The sequence below is a fragment of the Melanotaenia boesemani genome, chromosome 19 (genome assembly GCF_017639745.1).
Source record: "Melanotaenia boesemani isolate fMelBoe1 chromosome 19, fMelBoe1.pri, whole genome shotgun sequence".
Classification (NCBI taxonomy): domain Eukaryota; kingdom Metazoa; phylum Chordata; class Actinopteri; order Atheriniformes; family Melanotaeniidae; genus Melanotaenia; species Melanotaenia boesemani.
Genome location: NC_055700.1, coordinates 24,283,488 through 24,289,694, shown reverse-complemented (window position 1 = coordinate 24,289,694; position 6,207 = coordinate 24,283,488).

The following is a 6,207-nucleotide window of genomic DNA, read 5'->3' as shown; positions in this document are numbered from 1 at the left end:
AACATTTACAAACTTTTAATGATACACATGAATACAAAAATAAACCTAAAGCCATAAATATACATATTTCTATTTTGTATTGATGATGGTAACAAATTATAAATAGCTTATTTAGATGGATATTAAAACCCCCCATAAGTGATCATAGTTTTGTTTTGATTTCCAAGAAAACTTAACCAGAAGTAGCTTTTAGAATAAATTTTTCTGCTTCCCACTGAGACCTCGCTGGTTGGCCAAATCTTTTTCTTGTGGTAATTAAAATGATCAGTGATGTGATTCTCATTATTATTGAAGATGAACCATATGAGGACGACAGCTACACTGAGATGTGGGCGATACGACGTCTTAGTTTTCCTGCCTGCAGAGGCCATGCTTCACTGATTGACGGAGCCATGCAAGGACAAATTACACACCTCTGACACAGCCGGTACTTCTCGGTGACAACAGAGGCCGGGTGTTGGCAAGCACCCCTGTAGCTTATTGTTTTGAAGACAGTTGACATAAAAAGTGCTTTTTTCTCTATTTATTTTTGTGAAATTTTAAAGCAGATTTTCTTATTTTCTTTCTTTTTTCCGCTGTTATTTATCAAACCTGCATTCACTGTACAGATGACTTATTCTGCACTTTGTAACTCAAGTTGTGGCTTATTGCAAAGTTCTCTGAAGTCCAGCTCTTTTTGTGCACACAGAATTTTTAAATAAAAGTTTTCATTACATATTTTGAGGTTCTTTTTCTTCTATCAACAGCCCACACTTGCATGTATCTTTGCTGTGAATTCTACTTGAGCATTTGCAGTCCCAACATGCTAAAAATAGTCGTGCACCCAAAAACTGGAAAATAGAAAACAAACCTTGTAAAACAGCATCAAATCTTGCCGCATGCATTTATTGTGATAGTTTTACAGGTTCAGAGGATTAGCTTCTAGCTAATGAGTTTGCAGGATATCGATGGCCAGTTTTAGAAAAACACACGAGGCAGATACGTATTGCAGCTCCAGCAGTTGCTTAGTGAAAGCTTCAGTAGTCCAACACCAGGGGGCAGAAGAAACCATCCATCACTGTCCTCCAAACACCAGGAACATCTCCTAATGATCCTAATGAGTGCCAAGGCTTGCAGTTTCCCATTAAAGCACAAAGCAGCCTTTTACCAAGAAATGTTTTTCATCTTAAAGTAACAGAAGCCACACGAGGTGTCATTATGGCAGGTACACTGGGTGGCTGATGACAGAGAAACAAGACATCCAGCTAAGTTTAACTAATGCGCAGACACAGAATTTTGCTTTTTTTTTTCCCTGCAAAGCTTCAGTCATAATGTCCATCAACTGCTTGAATGAAAAAAGAAATATTGACTTTGATAAGATTCAGTCTATATGTGTTTTGTTCAGTTGGAGGTTTTATTGGAGTCTTCTGCAGCCAGAAATCCACATAATGGCACAGTAAGCCTAAAAAGGGTGGCTGCTGGTAAAGTGTGTGACAGCCTCGGCCCCTGCATCACGCCGCGCGGGCTTATTTCCAGCCTCCTGACAGCTTCTTTGTTTTCTATTTTGAGACGGCTGCACAGCCATGGCATTCAGATTTCAAAAAGGTGGGAGAAACGCAGGTGACACAAGCACAAATACCTAAACTATAACCTCAAAACTAAAAGGAAAAATACATGCTCTTGCTCTAAAGATCATAAATGAAAGGCTATGAATGTGTTGTAGAAAAATCTGTGCATGAAGTATGAAATGAAATATGTTTGTCAAATATGTCAAACATATTTATATAAAGTCTACAAAGTCTGCAAGAATAATTTAGCCTCTGGTCACAAATGTAGGACAAGCTGTGGGGATTGATCAGCGACTAGCAGCAGGCTGGATGGAGAGCGAGGTGCATACCTTGCGGTCCGTTTTTTAGCCAGAACCTCCAGCTATTTGGGCATCGAGGGAGAAAGCAAGAGGAGATCCATCCGTAACACCACCAAAGCAGTAGAGAGGCCTTCAAGCCGGCTGTGGATCTCAGAGAGGAGATCCTTGGAGACAGGGTAGCTAGCTAGCCATCTGGACACAAACTCTGGGTCACCTGGATGTAGAAACATCCACCCAGCATGAGGAGCATCAGTAAAGATGTGTCCAGAGGCATCAGCAGATTTATAAACATAAATATGTATACATGTATAACAACAATAAAGCATGTATTCTATTATTTGTTTTTAAAAGACTAGGAGGCATTAAAGTTTTACTGCGTAAAGAACAAAGACAAGAATGAGAACAGTTTCTAACAGTCCTAGAGGTATCAAAGCTTTAGCCTTAATCAGAGACTATTAAATCCTTTTAATGCAAAGACAGTTGAGTGTCCGTGTTCTTCTTCTTCTTTTGTTTAGAAAAGACTGGACTGTCCTTTATGAAAAGAGGAGGTAATTCCCTACAGATGCAGCCAATGCAGCGTTTGATTACTTGCTTTCATTTGTACTTCTGTGGATTTCTTTAACTTCAAATGAAGACAGGAAGCTGAGTGTGAGCAGCCTGTGGCAAGGTTTCTCTTTTTTATGCCTTTTTTCATGACTTATCCAAGTAAGCAGCCTTTAAATTGTGTCATATTTTATATTCTGTCCTATTGTTCTGCTTTACTATGTAATACAGAAATAACTTTTGTTTGTTTGTTTGTTTACAAAAGTTTATAAAGTATTTCTGACAAGAAAAACTTTAGAGTCAGGACACAAATCTGAAACAGGTTTCAAGATCAAACATTTCTATTTTTTATTATTATTTTATTTTTGTTTTCATTTCCATTTTGACTTTATTTTTGTTTTGTTTTTATTTTAAGTTTTTATTTATTTTAATTTTATATTTACTTTTGTTTCAATAAGCATTTTTAATTTTTAATTATATGTTGTCATTTTAATTTTTTTTATTTTAATTTCAGTTTACAATCTTTGTTTTGTTATTTCTAATTTTATTTATTAACATTTTATTCATGCTTTTATTTATTTGTTTTATTTTATGTATTTATCTTTTGTCATAGAGATTTCATGTGCAGACCTGTCATAATTAGATATATATTTAGTTATAATGTGTGTATTCAGTCCAAGTCTCACACTTCATATAAAAGTTTGGATTATCAGCCAGCAAACATCACATCACCCAGTCAGAGGACGTTTAGCATCTTTAAGTTTAGTTTTACTGTCTTCTACTACTGCTTCTACTGTGTGAATTATTAAAACCAGTTTGGGAGATTATGACCTCTGTGTGTGTGTGTGTGTGTGTGTGTGTGTGAGTGAGTGGTGAAGTGGAATATTCTTTCTATGAGAAATGAAGTCAGCAGTGAAATATACTGTTGGATCACATTAAAATGAACATGAATCAATCCTCCTGTCAATACAGCTGCAGAATCTAACCAGTCACACCCCAGCAGAGGTTTTAGGTTGTTCTGGTACAGCCAACAAATATTATCTGGCATCTTTTCATTTCTCTGTGCATGAATAGATTTGTGGTTTTTTCTCGGGTCTATGTTTGTGTCCTTGGCTTGAAGTGCTGTGATTGGCTCAGACAATTAACCAGAGGCTTAAAGCTGAAGAGGAGGTTCCCAGAGACTAAATGTTGCCTGAAGGGGAATTCAGAGTTTTTTTTTTTTTTTACCAAAATCATTATGTTTTTTTTCCTCCAACAAATTAGATTTAAGAACAGAGAGAGAAGAAAATAAATTAAAATGGCTCCACTTTGTTCCCAATGTACCCAAACTTAAACATTGGCAGTTTAAAATCCAGGATTTATTTGGTAAATAAATAAAGTCAGCAGATGAGTTTCAAAACTAAACTAAACTAAACTAAACTAAACTAAACTAAACTAAACTAAACTAAACTAAACTAAACTAAACTAAACTAAACTAAACTAAACCAAAGCTCAGCTCCTGAAAAAGCTGTATATTGTATAACAGATGTCACTTTTCCATCAAAACAAGTGAGGAACACCAAGTTTAAGGTTAGAAAGTGTGTCTTTGAAATAAAAAGAAACACTGTAAAAGGTTTTTTGGACTTCACACTTTCCGTAGTAATTCTGTGAAACGTTTTCCACGAGCAAGAACTTCTTTGAGGACGGAGCAGAGGGTGAAACTGGAAGGAGAACAGACGTCAGCAGGGAGATTTTTAAGATGCCGGGGAGCTTTGTCATCATCATTGTCATCATCATTAACAATGTGCACATGAGAGAAAAAGTATTCAGAAAGAAAAGGAAAACAGTCTCTTAATTAAAGTGGCACCAAGTAAAAGAGTTTTCAGACCTAATTAAAAAACAAACGGTTTGGAGCAGACCTTGAGTTTTCTGATTGTTTGTTCCAAATATTAGGAGCATAAAAACTAATCTTTGATTCTCTCTTGGGACGGAAAGTAAACCTGACCCAGATGATCTTAGAAGTCTCGATGGCTCATGTGGGATTAGCAGATCAGATATATTCTGGACCAGAACCATTCAGAACCTGGTACACCAGCTACAGTGTAAAGATATGAGAACCAGGGTGATAGTTTTCCTTTTCTCCTGAGGACACAAGCATCATTCATATGTTTTTGTTCTTTTTTTTTTAGATTTTTATATATTCTACATCTAGAATATTATATACACTACCATTCAAAAGTTTGGGGTCACTTCCATATTGAATCCCATGGCAAAGTGACCCCAAACTTTTGAACGGTAGTGTAACCTTTTTGTTCTTTTGACTGGCGCTATGTAGAAACAACTTTATGATCCTTTTTTATACTTGTTTTGTGCATATTTTCCACATTACTCATTGTTGCATATGTTGTTATACATATGACGATGCAGTAAAAACTAAGACTAAACTGCGAGAAAATGATGTAAAGTTTGAATTAAATAAGAAAACTGTTTATGAAATCTCATACATATAAAATGCATAATTAATCTATATTATGCATGTGGTCAGTTTTATGAAAATGACCAAATATAATCATAATGTTTGTTTGTTTGCACTTTGGAAGTGCTTTCCTGGAGCTCAGCCTGCCACCTCCATGTCAAGAGGAAAGAAGTTTCCATGAACATGTGATGCTCTGGAGTTGGAGCTCCTTTTTTCACAAAGTTTATGCAAGACTTAAAAAGGATAGGACCCAGTCACTTAAATATATGACATGAATGTATCACGTGATAACAAAAGAATAGCAGATTTGGTTTCTTTGCTCTCCATCCACCTCAGTGAAGATGATCCATTGGTGGTGCAGCTTTGCATGGCAGAGCAACTCTTCCTCTGAGAGCTGGACTCGTCTGAGCTGACACAGACCTTGGCACTTTGCGGTGCTGTGAGCTGTCATCTATCAGGAATATGTCAGCCACAAGCCTGTGGTCTCCCAGATGACAAATAAAAAATAAAGCATGCACGAAAGGCAAGAGGAGGGATGAAAGCAGCTCTTGTCTTTGTCTGCCAAAATCATCTTATTTAAGATAAAATCAGCTTCCCGAAGTTCCCTCATGTCACTGAGAAGCTACACTCAGATCATAGAGCTGGATGATAGCTTTGTGCAATGTGCAAATGTGAGTCTGATTCATTCAGGAAACTCCTGCAGGTTGAAAGCAGATTTACGTTGGCAGAAAGAAAACAAGTATATTCATCAAAATGACAAAGTAATTCCTTTCAGACTCAGTTCATTACTTTAGCCTCCACAGGGATATTCTATGTCCTAGAATCCGGTTAATGTCAGTTTCTCATTACTTTTTAAAGTCATCCATTGATCAGTATGGAGCATTTGCATTGCCAAACTTGAACCGGACAAAACCTGTAATGAAAACCTAGTCTCTGACTCTGGCTTTGCACACTGCAGGATATGTCTGGTCATGAATGGTGCTGCAGAGCTGTAGCTGCCAGCTTTCTGCTTACAGAGCCACATCAGGCAGTTTGGCTCCATCTGCTCAACAGCAATGTCAAAGCACAGGAGGGTAAACCAGAGCTCTGAACCTGCAGAATGTACATGCTCAATACTGCTCTGATCAAAGATAGACGCTCATTTAATTTCTAGTTATCTCACCATTAAGCCCCGCGGCCTGCATGCCGCCTGAGTCGCTGTGTTTCTTTTTATTACTGCAGCAGCTCAGGAGGAGCAGCCGTCCAGATGCGGATCTGTTGTTTTGAGCAGGTTAGTGGGTGTAAGCAATAACCACCATGATCTCAATGTTTGATTATCACGAATGACCTGGACGGAAATAAATGGCTTTAGTTTTGCTTATGA